This window comes from Triplophysa rosa, linkage group LG11 (genome assembly GCF_024868665.1).
Source record: "Triplophysa rosa linkage group LG11, Trosa_1v2, whole genome shotgun sequence".
Lineage (NCBI taxonomy): Eukaryota > Metazoa > Chordata > Actinopteri > Cypriniformes > Nemacheilidae > Triplophysa > Triplophysa rosa.
The window spans coordinates 6885524-6905832 of record NC_079900.1 but is presented as its reverse complement, the minus strand read 5'-3'; the positions used below and the strand labels follow the sequence as shown (position 1 = coordinate 6905832).

At 39.2% G+C, this 20309-nt stretch overlaps 1 protein-coding gene across 2 annotated transcripts in view; it reads left to right on the top strand.

The window, feature by feature from the left end:
- tanc2a (tetratricopeptide repeat, ankyrin repeat and coiled-coil containing 2a) overlaps positions 1-20309 on the top strand; it is a 143894-nt gene that overhangs the window by 38085 nt on the left and 85500 nt on the right. For both annotated transcript variants that reach the window (XM_057345087.1, XM_057345086.1), the window contains exon 2: positions 2540-2656. The gene's annotated coding sequence lies outside the window, so the exon portion shown is untranslated. The remainder of the gene's footprint in view (positions 1-2539; positions 2657-20309) is intronic.

Here is a 20309-nt window from a genome sequence, read left to right as displayed (position 1 = left end):
GGTGCCCGGTGGCTTTTTGTGATGGTGATATACCCATGAATTCAAAAGTAGAATTTTATTTCATGTCCGCCCTTACGAAAATTACCATAGTAACCAATTTACTATAGACCACTTTCCAATGGACCTTTTTCACAAGCCTTTTTCACAAGCCGTTCAACGGTCATCAGCATCGTAAACCAAACTTTTTTATATTTTCATTTTTTTATGTACGTTTATAACATGATACTTTGTATTATATTACCTTTGCATCAAATTACAAAAAAATAGTTAACGTCGCTAATCCGAGGGTGTTTCTTATACAGCGTCTATGGAAGTCACAGTAAATTTGACATCAATCTTTCTTTTGACTGCCGTTATCAGACTCTATTTTTTTATTTTGTTGAAAGTTCGTTGAGTTTTTCTTTTGCTATTTGAGCAAATGAGAATGCAAAAAATATATATTTGTGGTAGTCTCCCATTCACCGCTATAGAAGTTGACCCAACTATGACGACTTCCGCTGCTGAGAAACCCGGAAATGTAAAAAAAGGTCAATTTACTCTGGACCACTTTTCAAGATGAAAACAATGGTCCAGAAGCACTGCCGGTTTCAGTTTTTATTGATTTATTATTCATATTTTTTTAACCTTACATATAATAATTAAGTCTTGAAGATATTTGTTTAACATTTTAAATCGGTTATTTGTGTAACTGAAACGGGAAGTTCTTACGTCATCCGAAGATAGTTTACCTATGACATTTGTTGTAAAGCTCTGGTAATACATACTATGGTAATCAATGCACCACCCACTATTATTATAGTAAAAACCATGGTTATTTTCCTAAGCGTGTCTTCGTGTCTTTAATATAGTGTCCTCCCAAAAGTTGTACAGTACATGTGTTTCACAGTTTGGTCACAAATGAACAGAAGCCTTTGGTACCCGTCAATGAATGTTGCACAAAACACTGCATTAATTCTCTCATTACCTCTCCGATTATGTGTCTGTCTTGTTTCCATGGTGATCGTTATTATATCCTGTACAGGATATAACAGGAATATTTAAAGATCAAAGGGTTTTTACAATCAGATTAGTGCTGAGATTCACAAAAGATGGTTTTGGTTATTATCTTTTAAAGCCCATAGTGAATGAAATGCAAAGGTGAATCGCAGCCTCCCACATCAACAAGGAAAAGCCATAGGTGTGCTCATCCAGTGTGGATGTTTTCTTATGCTTTTTAGGGGGTTTTGTTTTTAGAACGGTTTTGTGTTTTATTTTTGGGCACCTTTATGGGTAGGATGCAGTGTAAAGATGTCGGGACGTCATTTGGAGAGCATGGGAGAATGATGCATTACACACAATATTTGTTTTCATTCTTGTGTGCACATACATAAGTTTATAGGAGTCACAATGCTTACACAATGTTGGATAAAATTTACAGATACGAGAGTCTCTTGGCACATCACTTGATCGCTGTTCTTTAACAGCACGAAACATCAAGTGATGGAAAGTAACAAACATAATGTACTCTCACGCATACATTTTCTCTTCAGTCAGTATCTGGCTGTGCTGAACAATGCAGTCAGTTTTCCCACTCGAAGTTCTCACCCACTCAACATTTTCTAGCAGTAAGCAACACCCTGTTTTCATATCAGCCCATGCACCTATTGAATCTCTCATATGGACTGTAGATTCCTGTTTAAAAAGCAAATGCATCGTTGAAGTCAGTGAAGTGCTGATGGCACGCACAGATGTCCCGCACGGTTGGCGGGTAACAAAAAGCGTATTTCATCTGCGTGTTTTGGCTGTGGTTTGCGGTATCCGTATCCCTCCGCTACGGAGTGGGGGGTTCAGGTATCACTCGCACAATGCGCTCAACAGGGACGTATATAAACACTGAAAGACGACATCCGTGTTTGCCTGCTGCTCTCCAGATCCTCTGTCAGCCGTCTGGAGGCTCGGAGGTCAAGGTGCATACAGAAAGTTGAGATGCAGTAATTGAAATGGAGAAAAGTTGGAAAATAACTCGAAGCTGAAACGTGTCGAAGGGATTTCGGAGCGTTTTTTAAATCCCCTACCCAGAGCGATAGTAAAAGTAATGCTTGACTTAGCCAGCCCCATTAAATATTCTGACATAGAAATGATGCTCTGTTTGTTATGTGATGGTTTGTATGTCGAGAAGTTGGCAGCTGTTGGGCTCCTGTATTCTCTCTCGCTCTCTTTTTTCCTTTCTCTCTTTCGTTCTGTCTCGCTCTTTCTATGTCTCGAGAGAGAAACTGGGCTCCCTTGTGAACAGACACGTGTAAATGTGCACGTTACGTGTTAATTAAACCGCGTGTGTAGTGTTCAGTGCGTTCTTTGCTGCAAAGGCTACACGTTAACAACCCCTCCCGACAAACATAAGGCAACATAGCGCTGATGGTTCCGCTGGGATGTGAGGGTCTATATGTACGCTTGATTCTAGACTGTTTGGCACATACGTAGTAGGATGTGGAAAATGATGCCCACTGTTTTTGTTATCAAGCGTTTGATGTTGATCTTGTGATTTCTGTCTCTTCTATAGTGATGTTTAAATCTTAAGGAGATGGGACTTGGGCTCCTGGCCACAAAGGAACGACTCCAAACGCTTCTCCTGTAGCCGTGACCGGTTTGCCGTGAGGCCCCGTACCCCCTTCTCATGGTGAGTTTATGATCGCTTATGATAAAAACAGGTTGTACAGCGGACCCGGAAATCACGAAAAGGATAAATAAACAAAAAATATTAAGATGCTGTCAATGGTCCTTCAAAATGATCATGCATTTGCTTAAAGGAAGTCTGTAGATTTGTTCAAATGATTGATCGATCAAAATAAATTCTAGATATCCATGTAGACCAACACAATTACAGCCAATCAGAATACATTTGAGGTATTATATGTGAAATACATTTTGGACCAATGGGATTTGACTGTGGGCGGTGCTACCTGGGCACAACACAGCAGAAATGGAAACCAAACAGTCGACAAAATGTACTGTTCGCCGTTTGTGATTTTGTGGTGATGGGCTGTTTGCAGTGTCAAAATAGGAGTAGATGGCACGAAACCATCAAGTAGATAACCAAAGAATCAGTTAAAGCAGAATTTTGATATTGTGGTTTAAAATTTCACATTAAAAGTTCAGGGTAGACTTTAAAGATTAACAACCATTAACAAAAAAAGCTTATTATTAAATTTATAGCCTATTAAAGATTATTATAATCTATCATTTTAGATGTGTGGGCTCTAGATTGCGAGTTTTCTAGTTTAAAAAATATATATTTTTAAAGCATAGATGCAGAAAATGTCACTTTATGCATGTTAACTTTATGTGCCTTAACTTGGAACAACCCGTTTCCTGCTTCTTTGTCAGCCCTACAGCCCATTTTCTTTGTACCCCTGACCCTTTAGTTTGAGACAAACAAGACTTTGTTTCTGTGTCCGAGCGCCATGTCAGTTCTGTGTCCGTTCGGGGTTCATCTAATTATCCTGGTGGCTGTCCATCCGTGAAATAGGCATTACCCCGTGAAACTGAGCCAGTGTGGTTTTCCTCTGAACAATCGTGATATCTTAGCAACAATGAGGCAGCCTATAATGACCATAACAACAGCAAGGGCAACACCAGAGGATTATGGGGGATTATTACCTTTGATCTGCTCCAAAACAGGACGGGCAAGGAGTTATTAGGATGAAGTGTACTTTATTTTTTGGTGCCTTTTTCTCCTTATTTTTCTTCAAACATACAGTAACTGCTAAGAGAACGTTGTTTGCTTTTGAAAGAGGAGAGATGCAAAGAGAATACAGAGAGGGATTCAAAGCAGATTATTTGTGCACCGTCCACTGAATTATGTTTCAAATCTTATTTGCTGTTTGTAGACGGCTGCAATCAGAGTGGAGATGAGTTTAAAGCATGAAGATGAACAAGTAAGATGTTGTTGATCTTAAAGAATAGCATTTCTGTGGGATATACTGTATGATGAACTACACTCGACTAATACGGTTTAATGGTGATTCATTGTTCATGGTTAATATACAGCAGAAACTGCAGGGTGTCTCTGAGCAAGGACACTGTTCAAGGGCCCTTTAATGTCACAGATTCCCAAGTGAGCAATCTGAATCAGACAGACTCTGTTGTGGGACCACAATTCCACCCGGACACATTCAAAAACTGTCAGAAAATGTCTGGGTCATATATCAGCCTCAATTAAAACGGAATTATCCAATTTGAACCAATTTTCATTAGCTTTCTGTAACTTAAGTAAAATAACAAAACATTATTACAAATTTAAAGTACATTTTGAAATCTTTTAAAATCTCGTATCTCCATAGTTTTTATTTTTTTGCCATTAAATCATTATTATTAGTCACCCTTTATGTTTGTCACTGGGTTTTGCAAATATCTAACATAAAAGTGCTTGTCAACTTTGATAATACAGTATTTAATCGTTTAAAAAGTGCAGTGTTTTTTCCATTTCCTGAAAAACTGTGAATTTGGACATCCAAGGTTTTGGAAGGACATTTAGATTGTTAGTAGAATTAGCCGTTCTTCTGACTTTTATTCATGTTCAAAGAAAAGATTGTGTTTAGAGGGATTTTATATTGAGAATGATGGAAAATTAGAATGAAAAAAATATATATATTAAAAATAAAAAGTTTGTATGATTGTTTTTCAATATTAGCTTAGTTGAGCAGAACTGGTGTCTTGATGTTAAGTATTATAATTGTTTTCCTTTTTCCTTTTCCCTAGTTTGTTTGTCACAAATGACTTTAACACTGATGATTAATTTGACATCACTGTTCATTTTGTGTTACTCACAGTGAGTGTCAGCTGGAAGCAGGTTCTATTGTAAGAAAAATGAGACAATGGTACTTCTAACATGGATTACATGAAAAGAGAAATGTTCAACACAAGCCAGCATTTAAATATTTAGTGGCTGGAGATCCATCAGCTCCTGGTGGTTTGTAAATGCAGATATCTGTGCCATGTGTTGCGCGTTCAAGCAAACAGCATGGACGCTTTGCGATGTCTCATTTTAGAAAACCCCACGTCGCTCTTGCTCATGCAAGACAGGCACCACCTGCGATCCAAACAGAAAGACCTCCTGAGCTATGTTTTAAAGCAGGACATCTGTTTAAGCTGTCAGCTGTTTTTCATTTATTTTTATTTTAGTGAGGTTCCGAATTAACGTGTTAATAAAAATGATAGCTACTGTATTTACTTGTAATGACATACAAATTAGGCATTGTTTTGGTGATGGTTTCTGTCATCTGATTATGCAACCCGGTCTCATGAATTGCGTATAAATAACACGCTGTTGCATTATCGTGAAATACGTACGGCAAAGTTCGATTTTGCGTGCATATGATACGCCAATGTTTGCGTGCACCTCGCTGGAGAGCAGCCATTTTGAAACGTACATGAAGAGAAAACACTGAAATAATTAAAATAATACTGTTAGGTTTTGGTTATGGGACAGGTTAATAAGACAAATTGCCGGTTAATATGCACGTGCGCTAAATTGGCGTATCATATGCACGCAAAAATAGGCGTATTTATTTGATTAAAATCGAACTTTGGCGTACGTATTTCACGATAATGCAACGCGCATGTTATTTATACGCAATTCATGAGACTGGGCTCGATTATGACCAAACGTTCACCTGTTTGGAAAGAAATACTTTGTTGAAATACTTTGTAAATACCATGCTGCAAAGTATTCACTGTTTAGTGTTTACTATGTGAAACAGCTTTAAAGTGTTTCTTGTATTTATTATTCAGCGGTTCAGATGCATCTATATCAGTGAGGGTCCATTAGATACAGAATGAATGCTTCATCTGTTTGCGCTCAGGTGATGGAGTGTTGGGTTATTTGTGCAGCTGGACAAGGAAGGGCTTTGATGGACAGAAACTCTTCGTGTTTCTATTATCTGAATATTTTTGCTGTCTATCATGATGTCAGGAGAATGAACCACATTTTCATTTGATAGTCTAGGGCCTTTGTAGTGTAATAAAGAGTTGCTCATATCTGGCTTGTCTTTATTTGCAGCGGTTGTCTTAGCCTCAGGTGGCACCACGGACTGTTAATGGACATTCAGATGCACAATGCGTATAAATTCAGATTAACCTCTAAATGCAATTTCCACAATTCAGTGTGCTCAGGTTTTTCCTCACGTTGTGTTTATAAAGTGCCAGGCAGCACATATTGTTGTCAATAGAATGTTAATGTTGAATGATACAACAGAAATAAAACCAAAACTAAAATATCAAACTAAAGTTAAAGGTAGGGCTGGGACGATATACACTCACCTAAAGGATTATTAGGAACACCATACTAATACGGTGTTTGACCCCCTTTCGCCTTCAGAACTGCCTTAATTCTACGTGGCATTGATTCAACAAGGTGCTGAAAGCATTCTTTAGAAATGTTGGCCCATATTGATAGGATAGCATCTTGCAGTTGATGGAGATTTGTGGGATGCACATCCAGGGCACGAAGCTCCCGTTCCACCACATCCCAAAGATGTTCTATCGGGTTGAGATCTGGTGACTGTGGGGGCCATTCTAGTACAGTGAACTCATTGTCATGTTCAAGAAACCAATTTGAAATGATTCGAGCTTTGTGACATGGTGCATTATCCTGCTGGAAGTAGCCATTAGAGGATGGGTACATGGTGGTCATAAAGGGATGGACATGGTCAGAAACAATGCTCAGGTAGGCCGTGGCATTTAAACGATGCCCAAATGGCACTAAGGGGCCTAAAGTGTGCCAAGAAAACATCCCCCACACCATTACACCACCACCACCAGCCTGCACAGTGGTAACAAGGCATGATGGATCCATGTTCTCATTCTGTTTACGCCAAATTCTGACTCTACCATTTGAATGTCTCAACAGAAATCGAGACTCATCAGACCAGGCAACATTTTTCCAGTCTTCAACTGTCCAATTTTGGTGAGCTCGTGCAAATTGTAGCCTCTTTTTCCTATTTGTAGTGGAGATGAGTGGTACCCGGTGGGGTCTTCTGCTGTTGTAGCCCATCTGCCTCAAGGTTGTGCGTGTTGTGGCTTCACAAATGCTTTGCTGCATACCTCGGTTGTAACGAGTGGTTATTTCAGTCAAAGTTGCTCTTCTATCAGCTTGAATCAGTCGGCCCATTCTCCTCTGACCTCTAGCATCAACAAGGCATTTTCGCCCACAGGACTGCCGCATACTGGATGTTTTTCCCTTTTCACACCATTCTTTGTAAACCCTAGAAATGGTTGTGCGTGAAAATCCCAGTAACTGAGCAGATTGTGAAATACTCAGACCGGCCCGTCTGGCACCAACAACCATGCCACGCTCAAAATTGCTTAAATCACCTTTCTTTCCCATTCTGACATTCAGTTTGGAGTTCAGGAGATTGTCTTGACCAGGACCACACCCCTAAATGCATTGAAGCAACTGCCATGTGATTGGTTGATTAGATAATTGCATTAATGAGAAATTGAACAGGTGTTCCTAATAATCCTTTAGGTGAGTGTATATCGCGATTCACATTAATTATACCTGTCAAAGGCGATTCTGAAATCGCATAGACTTCGATTCTGTGTTTTATGCACAGCTCTCCCTTGAATTACGGCTCTTTGATCAATAGGAAGTACTGCTCGATCTAAAACTTGAACTTGGATGGACGTGCCGCAGTGACTTCTGGGACTTCAAGCAGGTTCCATACGCGCAAGGCTGCATTCGATGCATCCTTGATATCGAGAACACATCCGGGTTCTTTCATGCATTCTCTGTTCTTGTGTTCTTGAGTATTGGAACCGGACTTTGACCATTAATGATGACGTAGAGCAAGAACACGAGGACACAAGTCCGCTGAAGAACGCATAATGAGAAGCGGCGTATGTGTGTAAATCGTGTCCCATATGGTTTCTATAGATTTTTTGTCGAGAAAATTCCACTCTAGGCACTCTGATATGTCTGGGATTGACGTATAGTCACTGTTTTCCAAGGTTTGGTTCGCTCATGTCACTATGGAGTGTGTGAACGCAAGCAGGAGCAATGAGTTGTTGGCTGCAATTCACTTAATGGCCACCGGTATAACTAATTCATGTGGATTGCATAATATTCAAAATGGAAACTTTCATTCAGTGCCTTTCATTCAGAACAGATACATTTTTTAAATTTAATTTAAATTAAAAAAAATTGTGAAATTATCTAAAATTGTCTGTTGGAGTTTGACTCCAACAAGTTTGACTTTTGAAACAAAAGTGTCATGTTCACACTGCTCCAAAAGACCAACAAAATCTATTTACAATGTTAACATAACATTGACTCCGTTTAGTGTTCATTTAGTTTTTTCTCTTTGCCTTCAAACCGCAGATGCTTCACCAATACTAGCGAAAACACATGAGGGCTGAAAGTATGTTCTTATGGTTATTGTCTGTAAACAGCAAACATTCAACCGTGTTGTTTACATTGAAGCAGATTTGTTTGGACTCTTGTCATACCCACGGAGGAGTTCTGAGTGGGTGCTCTCTCCGTGGGGGTCTTAGTCACAATCCTCTGCTTTTGACTGGTTCCCTTGATTTCATCTCAGTAATATTTCAGCTGCGTACTTGTTAGTCAGGGAGAAATGTGAGATTAAAGCTTATGAGGGCATCCGCTTCAACGCAAACGTAATCAAAGCTTGGAAATTGAAAATGTAGCAAGGTTGGATGCTTGGAAGGCTTTAAAATATGTGTTTACATTCTTAGTGTTTGCAAAGTATGAAGTCATCTGCGGGTCTTGTTCTTAGGTAGTGTATGTGCGTTGGCGTGTTACGGGTTCATTTAAAGCAGCTGGGAAATGAAGGATTGCAGCTGTAATCCTGACGTTAACTAGCTTTCCTCTCCATCATCTGACTTTGGTCAGGTGAGTATCAGGACAGTTCACCCAAAAATAAATTTTCCCTTATTTGCTCACCCTCATGTTGCTCCAACATGTAACATGTAAAATAAGTGTAACTAATTTCTTGTTTGTGCATTTATCTTTTTTGGACACTAAAGTCATTTTATGATGTGGTTTGGCAAAACATGTAAGGTAATTTCTGGGTGAACTGTTCCTTTAAATTCAACACACACTTCTCCTTCAGAAACTGCTGTGTAGCTGCCTGACAGAGCGGAGACGTGTGTGTGTGTGTGTGTGTGTGTGTGTTACTCCACAGGGACAACACTTACCCGCTGCTTGGGTTATATTACCTTTCCCAAAATACCACAAGTGCCAGGCATGGCTGGGGCACGTGGAGGACATTTTAGAAACAATATAGCAGATAGTAGATGATGTTCATGTGATGACTACGGTTAATAAAAAGCTCTGTTCATTAACACACGAGTCAATTGATGTTGGTTAAATGATTCTCAGGTTTGATTCTCATGATGGGGGCCTATGGCATTGGAAAAATTTGTTTATTGAGGAAAGTTTGTTATTAAAATGGTGTTTTGTTGTGTCTTTGTGTACACTATAGCCTAACACTTGCCATTTGTGTGATTTGACCTTTGACCTTGACTGAACTTAGATCTTGACTAATGGACCATGAACGTTCAATGTGTCCCTGCATCTGTAATTATCATCATAGGGATGGTTTAGTCAAATTTATGCCCTGACCCATCTCTCTCTCTCTCTCTCTCTCTCCTAATGCACCTAATAAGTTAACCACCAGTAAATCTCAAGAAGAAAAAGTTACTTCCGCTAGCACCTCAGAATGGAGTTTACCAAGTCCCTTGCACATCTGCCACAAATACGGCTAGATGTTTTCTTTTTGTGTTAGCGAAGGTGCTAGGATAAGTACTCGAATACGTGTTCTGTCAGTTTTTTTTCCACTGTTGTTAAATTCCAGCGCGATGGCAAAACGGAAGTAGTTCTTCTTCTTGTTTGTTGCAAGACGGATGTTATGATACACTGCTTTGCGAAAAGGCGGAAGTTAAGTGATGTCATTGTGAAATGGGCCTATACCACATGTAGAGCACCTAATTTGGCAGCATCTCGTAAATGGGGCCAGTAAGAATTTCTGGTAAAATTCTAACTTAATCAATTTTGCTTGGATTTCTATGCAAGTGGTGAAGTGATATTTTTAAAGCTTTTAATCTATCGCTAATTGCTTTTTTTTATACCTACTAGATAGCACCCAGTTCTGAAAAATGACAACTTCAAAGTCAGCTGTACTCAAATTGTGAGGATTTTACCTTGTTCAGATACAATAAACTTTTTTTACTGAGATAAGATAATTGTGCATTATATTTTTAAACATGTGTTTGATGTTAATTATCCGGTGGTCTCACACGTCTGGATTTTTCGGCAGCGATTGCCATGGCGACTCCAGGGTGTGAGATCTGTCACAGCTGTCTCTAATACTGCTGGTTACAGTTAGTTTTTATTCAAAATAAAAAGTAAGTAGAGTTCATGCTTGATGAGAGATTGGTCAGACACCTCATAACACATGTGTGGTGTGTCTCGCTGCTCGGCTTAACCTTTAACTAGCTAATGAGTCTGTTTTCCATATTGTGAGCCGAGCGTTTAGCATTAAGCTCAGTGGACTTTTCAAAGCAAAATCAATAAAATGTTCTTTACTGGGAAAAGAGTAAAGAGTCAACTTTCATGTTCACGGTCCAATTTTGTAGTGTTAAGATTTAAATAAATGAAATTGTTGAATGGATTAACCTCACATGTGGTGCTGGTCTCTCGCACTCTCATTCTATGTTTGTGCTGTGTGATATGTTTTCTGATGTTGTGGAGGACATTTAAAAACATTGGATTGACATCGGATTTAGTTGGCGTTGGATTTAATGCAATTTTTGGGATTCATAAACCAGTTAAGAACAGGTCGAGATAGAGATCAAAAGAAAGAAAAATAAGAATTATGTTCTGCATGCAGAAAATTGTGCCTTTTCTAGAACATTAGGATTAGGAGTTTTCCCATTAAATTCCTGTTACCATAATGAGATTTTCTTTCATGTGTTTTTAATTATTCTCATTATACTCCTGTTTTAATTCAGTGCACTGCATTACTACATTTATTTTTTTGCACTTAAATTAGCATAAATTCATTTCACAACAAGTATTTTCATCATAGACAATTTTGCATGACATGAACAACACTGATCCTGAAATACTTCCTGTTTCAGCAGCACTACAGAAACAAAACAAAATACAACCAACAGAACATTTAGAACTGAATCAAAATGTTAAACGAACATCTTTGTTTTTGAAAGTTATTTTTCTTTGTGAAAACTACAAACCCGATTCCAAAAAAGTTGGGACACTGTACAAATTGTGAATAAAAAAGGAATGCAATAATTTACGAATCTCATAAACTTATATTTTATTCACAATAGAATATAGATAACATATCAAATGTTGAAAGTGAGACATTTTGAAATGTCATGCCAAATATTGGCTCATTTTGGATTTCATGAGAGCTACACATTCCAAAAAAGTTGGGACAGGTAGCAATAAGAGGCCAGAAAAGTTAAATGTACATATAAGGAACAGCTGGAGGACCAATTTGCAACTTATTAGGTCAATTGGCAACATGATTGGGTATAAAAAGAGCCTCTCAGAGTGGCAGTGTCTCTCAGAAGTCAAGATGGGCAGAGGATCACCAATTCCCCCAATGCTGCGGCGAAAAATAGTGGAGCAATATCAGAAAGGAGTTTCTCAGAGAAAAATTGCAAAGAGTTTGAAGTTATCATCATCTACAGTGCATAATATCATCCAAAGATTCAGAGAATCTGGAACAATCTCTGTGCGTAAGGGTCAAGGCCGGAAAACCATACTGGATGCCCGTGATCTTCGGGCCCTTAGACGGCACTGCATCACATACAGGAATGCTACTGTAATGGAGATCACAACATGGGCTCAGGAATACTTCCAGAAAACATTGTCGGTGAACACAATCCACCGTGCCATTCGCCGTTGCCGGCTAAAACTCTATAGGTCAAAAAAGAAGCCATATCTAAACATGATCCAGAAGCGCAGGCGTTTTCTCTGGGCCAAGGCTCATTTAAAATGGACTGTGGCAAAGTGGAAAACTGTTCTGTGGTCAGACGAATCAAAATTTGAAGTTCTTTTTGGAAAACTGGGACGCCATGTCATCCGGACTAAAGAGGACAAGGACAACCCAAGTTGTTATCAGCGCTCAGTTCAGAAGCCTGCATCTCTGATGGTATGGGGTTGCATGAGTGCGTGTGGCATGGGCAGCTTACACATCTGGAAAGGCACCATCAATGCTGAAAGGTATATCCAAGTTCTAGAACAACATATGCTCCCATCCAGACGTCGTCTCTTTCAGGGAAGACCTTGCATTTTCCAACATGACAATGCCAGACCACATACTGCATCAATTACAACATCACGGCTGCGTAGAAGAAGGATCCTGGTACTGAAATGGCCAGCCTGCAGTCCAGATCTTTCACCCATAGAAAACATTTGGCGCATCATAAAGAGGAAGATGCGACAAAGAAGACCTAAGACAGTCGAGCAACTAGAAGCCTGTATTAGACAAGAATGGGACAACATTCCTATTCCTAAACTTGAGCAACTTCCCAGACGTTTGCAGACTGTTATAAAAAGAAGAGGGGATGCCACACAGTGGTAAACATGGCCTTGTCCCAACTTTTTTGAGATGTGTTGATGCCATGAAATTTAAAATCAACTTATTTTTCCCTTAAAATGATACATTCTCTCAGTTTAAACATTTGATATGTCATCTATGTTGTATTCTGAATCAAATATTGAAATTTGAAACTTCCACATCATTGCATTCTGTTTTTATTCACAATTTGTACAGTGTCCCAACTTTTTTGGAATCGGGTTGTAAAACAGGAAGTGCTTCTGAACCAGTTTTATTTACATTTTGCAAAATGGTCTATATAAATATACATGAATATTTACATGTGCCATTTTTTGCATTGCAGGAATGGCCTCAGATGCTCTTAATTTTCCTTTTCATATTTTTCTTCTGATTTTGGGGTGAATTGTGACCTTGACATCATCTTGACAGATTCACTCCTCCAAAGCCTAGTTTCCTAAACCTGTTTGGTTGAGACATTTTCAGTGGCACTGAATATTTTATACAGAGGGTCAAAAGGGATTTTCTTCACCTCTGATACACAGTGCATTGCCATAGGAACAACTAAAGTGACTTTCCATCCCCTATATGCAGGATTCTTTACTGCAAATCTTTAAATAAGTTGAAAGGAAATGATGTCCATGCACATTGGAACTAAGCTCTGTGTGTCTTAGGCACAGTATTTAATTATTTTGGATCTTTACATCATATTGTTCAGTGCTGATTTGATGCTTCTTTATTTTACCCCATCAGATTCTGCATTTCCCAGCGAGTGTGTCTTTGTATTGAGCTCTTATGCAAAGGTGGAACAAACTTGATTTGTTAAGCAAATGACTGACCAGGTTTGACCTGTTTCGGGAGGTATGTTCGTTTGTCATTGAATTGCTTTGGTTTTCATTGCGCTTCTATGGTGACATCATTGCATGCTTGTAAAGTTGTTTTTAGGGGAATCGTTTCATTGTTCATTATGCAGCCATATAGGGATTCAGACCTCTATTTAATTTCCTGTGGTGTATCGATGAGACATTGTACACTTGATATGGTTAACCTATATGAAACTCTCTTCATACTATCTAATGTTCATAAAGCCAAACTCGCACCCATCTGCTAAATTAAAAATCAATATATATGTACAGTACTACCTTTGTCTTGTGTATATTTGGACAGTACGCACTGCCCCACTGTACATTTCTGCTCATTCAAGTCACTTCCTGTTTGTCTTCTGTATGCGTTTCTGAGTCTGTGTCGGTCTGCACTCTGCACCTTAGGGGATTGGTTGTCTAGCCTGATTGATTGACAGTTCATAGCACCAAGCGGCCTCATGGGAGTCAACGGCCACGGGGTTAAATTTGTTCAACCCTGAGATTACACACGTACAAGCCATAAAGGACCTCATATGTATTCATTAAGTCGTCCCCCTGTCACACTGACATGCATTTGTTTTATTGCGAGTGTGTCTCAGAGAAATGTTTCAGTCATAATGGCTCCCACTTTTAATGTAGTAAAGATGTGATGATTTGATCAGCATTTCCATGAAATTAAGTGAATTAAATAAATGACATGACATGGATTGAGATTTATTAATAGTAATGTAAATAATTATTTTAAGTAATATTGGAAATTATCCCTGCTGTAGGATGTTTATGGTTGCTTAGTAACGATAATATTGAATATGTGCTCTTAGATACATGTTTAGTGTCTTAATGTGACACTATATTATATATCTAATAAATTCATTTAATCTGAAAACATATTATGCTCAAACAGAAATAACTTGCATTCGACATACACTGTATGGACAAAAGTATTGGGACACCCCTTCTAATAAACATGTTTATTGTATATATTTCAGTAATTCTAATAAAAAGAAATATTAATGGTACCATATAGTACTGGGACGCCCCCTTTTAATGAACAAGGTTGACTACTTTAGTCAGTCAAAATGGAAACAAAATGCTTTAATATGTTAAAGCATGTTGTTTCCATTTTGACTGACTAAAGTAGTCAACCTTGTTCATTAAAAGGGGGCTTCCCAATACTTCTGTCCATACAGTGTATACCTATTTAAAATTTTGCATTAAGAGATGCAATCCTTCAGTCATATTTTGAATGTGATTCATTGGCCAAACAAGAGAGCTCAAAATAAACATAGGTGAATTTGTCTGCATTATTTATTCCAATAGATAATGTGAATTATTTTGCCAGCAATATTCGAGTTGTGAAACTCTGATACTCTGTCATCCCTAATACAGAACTACAGAACAGTTCTCATTCATCTCTGTGGGGTTTTGGTGTCTGTTTCAGACACTTGAGAGCTCAGACGTGGCCACCTGATAGCTGACCTGGGGTCAGGTGCTAATTCGCAGCCAGATCCCACTTACAAATCAGCAGTGACCCTCCCCTCCCTCCATGCTCCATCCCAAACCTGCTGAGGTAAATGAATAGGATGAGTGGCGGCTAGCCCCGGAAATGCTAATCGTGTCTTCCAGCTTGATTGTGACTTGGATAGGGTGCATTCATCTGGCTTTCTGATTGGACAATCACTTCTGGTCTGGTGATCTGGTGTACGGTCTGGTGTTTTCATATATTATATATCCTAAAACAGCCTTGATAGGCATTATTTATACAATAGTCCAGGAATTCAATAGGCGAACAGAAAAGACATGTTAATAAATGTCCATCTTGTGCTGTAATTGTTTTTTTAATTTTTTTTTTATGTAATACAAGTGAGGTAGCAAACTCATGTACGTGATCAAAGAATGTACGTTTTATCGACTGCACAACCGGCTCGAAATTCTCTTGCGCTGGCCATGGACCCTTGAGACATTTTTTTCCATTGCGTATTGGACTGAAATACTGTGACGAATCGCATGTGTAAGTTCATATTAGGGTGAAAGCATTTGTTTAAATTCATATGGTTTGCGTTACCGCTCTTCTGTGGGTAGTGAAAATAAAATCGCCAGCCAATAATAATATGGTTGAAATGCTCTCCCATCATTTAATCCTACATTGTGTGGCCTTGTTGAAAGAACATAAAAATAGGTGCGTTGTTTTCAGTCCTGCGTTTTCACTCATCTCATTCATTTACAAAATATGATATGAATAAGCATACATCATTCCTGCAGTCAGCTGTGATGACATTGATGATGATGTATTTGGCATGATGTCACACCCTGGTTGTACTTTTCATGCTGGCGCTAAGCAATAAAATTTATCTTGATGTAACTCTGTCCTTTGTTTTGTTTACATAGCGTAGCACATTCCGGCTGCATTGCATTGCCTCCTGATTCTTGCCGTGCGTTATCTCGACTGGATTATCAGACCGAAAGGAAGTTCACGTGTGTCCATGTGTCTTCTGCCTGCCTTCTTTCAGACCCCCTCTGGCCCCCTCGGAGCCAAATATTCCTTGTGTAGGACTGAAGAAGCACAGCAATGTTATTGATGGCTGACCTAAGTAGCACAAGGAGGAGGGGGGCTGTTAAGACGGGGAATCTAGGTCAGCTGGGCTACTTTGATTCATTGATTCTGATGTGTGTCCATTCTCCACTCTGTATCTCTGTATTGTTAATTGCTGGCTGACTGATCGCCGTTTTTCAAGGAACTCCTGCCCTCAGGCGTGCTTTTAAGCGAGAGGCCTTAGCCTTTTACCAGTGCATTGTAAGAAAGCAGATTGGACGTCCAAGCACAACAGACTGGAAGTTGACAAAAGTCATTCTGATACAAAAGTATTATCGAACTATTTCGTTTTATCATTATGTAATACTAGTAGAATTAAGATATTAGATTCAGAATCATCTTCCTTTTGCTTCCCATCCCACAAAGCAAGCCTCCTTGATTTAGGTGTTTGGGCCAAATGTGTGTCATGTTCGCTGTTATTTAGGGCATCCCATCCAAAGCTTTATAAGGGAAATGAATTAGAGCTTAGACTCCCCCGACCAAAGGAGGATATCCGGCCGTTGTGTGACGGATCCAATGCTTCCCCTCTAAAGCAGCAGCTGCACTCTGGACTCACAAAGAGACGTAAAGGAAGTCCAGTGAGTCGTTTAATGTCATGCCAGCCATGTGCGTTAATCTCAAACTGATCTCTGGTCAGATTTTAATAGTTGCTAGTATTCATAAAGGAATACAGTAGATGTTAACTAACTGGTGTTATGTCAGTCTAGACAACGGTGAGACAAGACAGTGCCTTTGCTCCCATTTCCCTCTTTTTGAGAAATGGTCTTTTTGTGGAAGGAAGATGGGAAGCAACGTTATCCTCAAAGGTGAAGTGTGTCGTTTCTGTGCAACTAGTAAAACAAATTAAAGCCCCTCCCCATAGTTTCATCGCTTTTACCAAAACAATCTCACGGCAATTTGTAACTATTTTATACTGTGGCTAATTGAATTTGTACAATCTTATTTGCTTCCGTGCCAGTGACGTTAGGTTTAGGGGTGGGGTTAGGGGAGGGGCTTCAGTCGTTTTCGTATAATCATATGTTTTTGTACGATTCACATCATACGAATCAGCCACCTTGTAGAATAGTTACGGTTTCCTGTGGGATCATGTTGGCTTTTACGCAAAGTATTTAACACCATCAAATGTACATTTCTATGTGCTAAAGTCAACATGCGTAATTCTGCCTTAAATATGCTTTGAATACAGTAACTTGACATGTGAAGTGTGTTTTAGAGATTACATCTATTAGTTGTAGTTTAGTTGCACTCTTTCAACAAAGAGTCACTTACAAGCCCAGCCAAAGAAAAACCATAAACACATAAATTGTGTAGCAGTTTATTTAAGTGTTAAAATGTTTTCAAGCTATCATAGGCCACGTACACACTGCAGATAAATTTGGTTGTCACTTAACCTTTTAGTGCTTAATCCTGTTCTGTACACACACAGTTCACTCATTTACGGGAGTGACAACCGCATTCTACTACCGAATTAACTCCCGAAAAATGCAGGTAGTGACAACCGCTTTTACCAAAACTCCACGCAGTGTGTAGGTAACCGAACTCAACAACTAGTTGTTAAGGACGTCTTTAAACGGCCATCAGAAATGTGTCGTCTTCTGTTTTTGTGAGGTGCAAGAAAATAACAGTGAAAGAAGTCCTTACTTTTGCACATTTGGACACGGAGCTAGCCGCTTTCACGAACCCTCCGCTAGTGAGAGGTTGCCAGATCTTCATAGAAAAAAACAGCAAATGGAGGCAAGCTAAAAGTAAACCTAAAAAATCCAAATTGTTTATATTTTAGTAGACCAAAAAATATCAAATATGTGCAAATGACCATTTTTGCACACCTAAAGGGTCGAGCTTTAAGACGTGAGACAAAACAACAAGCATAACAGCGCTTAAAAATAAATTAACATGGCAACACTACAAAAGAACGCTCTGTGAAGGAGCTTTTCCGAGCATAAACAAAACAGTACGTCTGTCAATGGTAGTTTAGTTTAAATTGACGGACAAAACGAGCCCTTAGCCGAAAAATAGCAAATACAAAACGGGTTATATTCTTATTCACAGCTGCGAGACATTAGAATGTGCTACGGTTACCAGTATGTCAATCATCGCAAATGTGGGAGTGACTACCTGTTCGGTACACACATGGAACGATCATTTAGTGAACTCACTCCCGCATTTAAATGCGGTTGTCACTCCCGAAACTCGGTGTGTACGTGGCCATAGTGTGGTAAACACAATGGGCCTCATTTATGAAACGAACATACAACCAAAAACTGGGCGTCCGGTCGTTTCCACGCAAAGCTTGGCATTTATCAAAATGGACGTGAGCGGTTGCTACGATTAAATCTCACGACATGTCTCAGCTCGTGTACGCAAGTTTTAAGAACCCTTTAACCCTTTTGATAACTGATAAGGAATAATGACAAATAGAAAGATAGATTAGGTTTTTTCGTTTAGTAAGACAATGTAAAAATCGATTCCAATGCGATTTCTTATTTTCATTACAGTTAGTAATGAAATTATTGTAAATGTTCTTTAAACAGCTGTGTAACTTTTTGGTTTTAAGTGTTTTGTGTGATCACTCTCTTATCCGTCCGTCTCTGGATTATTAATGAGAAATCGAATGCAGGACCCGAGTTGGTTATTTTTGCCCATTGCCCTGAAATTGAACCCCTAGAAAACACAATTTTGTGTGTGTCTGTGACTGTGTGTGTTCACGAGAAAGCAAGGGAGATGTTGTAACCTCTAAAAGTGCTTACTATGCTGAACACCTTATCTGCTTGTTTCAATAAATTGCCAGCAGTCTTCCTCCAGAGAATTCTCCCTCTGTCCTCACCTTCACCTGTTTCCAGGGTTCACTCAACACCCACTCACCCTGATCATAAAAGAGGGGATTTTAAGAAACGGGTACAGAAAATCTCTGGGTCATTATTTTCATTTTAAATGAAAAAAGAATAATATTTTGCTAAGTGCAAAAATTCTAAATGGTACTATAACAGGCTTTGTGTTTTCCCCCAGATTTAAATAATTATTAAATAAAAAATATTAGTATTTTGCTTCTTGCAGTTAAATATGACCTAGACATGTTTTGTGAAATTCACCCTCAAAGAACCGGATCACAGAACAGAAAGGCAAAGAGCGTGATGCGAGTATCATTTCCAGGACTCATCACTGGTCGGTTGGTCTCTGTGGACAGGTTTAAGTTTGCTTCTTAAAAGAATCCGGGACAATAGAGACAATCATGGCTTCTTGATTCCGACTGTCACATATGAACACACAAAGAGACGATAATGGTTCATGATGTCGAGAATCTCATTCTCGTTTCCAGTCTGTCTGTTTATTCTAACCAAGCCCCTTGAACGCTCGCAGTCTCGCCCCCCACCGGTTTCCACGAGACTCCTGGTTCGACTGTTGCTATGCAACGTTCTCCTGTCGCTTAGTGAAGCATTAATTAGAGTGTTAGATTTGAATACCGCCGTTATCGCCTCTGAATTGCCACGGCTGGTGTATTTGCACAAGTTTGATTCCCAGGGAACACACATACTGATGAAATATAAGTAGTATGAGTATGTATGTTCCCTAGGATGCACTGTAAGTTGCTGTTGGATGCACACATTTGGCAGAAGCACATTGGGAAGCTTGTCGAAATCCAGAAACCTTTGTTTTGTTTTTTGAAAAGAAAAGCTAGCTGCATCTGACTCCACATGTCGTCAGTCAACACTTTTTTTGTGTGCGATTTGTATTGTAAAGGTCCTGCCAGAATGTATATTTCTCCAGACAGCTATAGTGAAGGAAGTGGGCTCTGTTCTCTCAGCAGCTGCGAGAGGGCTGTAGTGATGCCAGCAGGATGAGATTTCAGGACCGCTAACCTGAAGCACCGTGCACATCTCTTCCTGTGTTTTCACTACTTCCTGTGAGCACTGTGGCGACCGGCTCAGCAAAGCTGGCAGTCTGATTAGAGTATGGTTTTACCTTTCTTTGAATAATAATCCTGACAGACCAAATCTTCGTTTTTTTGTCATTTGTGTCCTTGAATAACCTCTTGAGACAGAAGGTTATCGTTTATGATAAACAGCCACATTGTCAGTTTAAACCTGCATTTTCCTCTAAATCGCCATCGCTGTTTGAAACATAAAATTGCAGGGAACTTATCTCTAAGTATGTTGAAGTCACATTACATAAAAATAACATTTGCTAGGGAATTTTACCCGACAGCTCAAATAATAAATCGTTATTATAAGCTTACTGTTGTGAATCAGGATAATATGAGGAGACAGTTTTGAA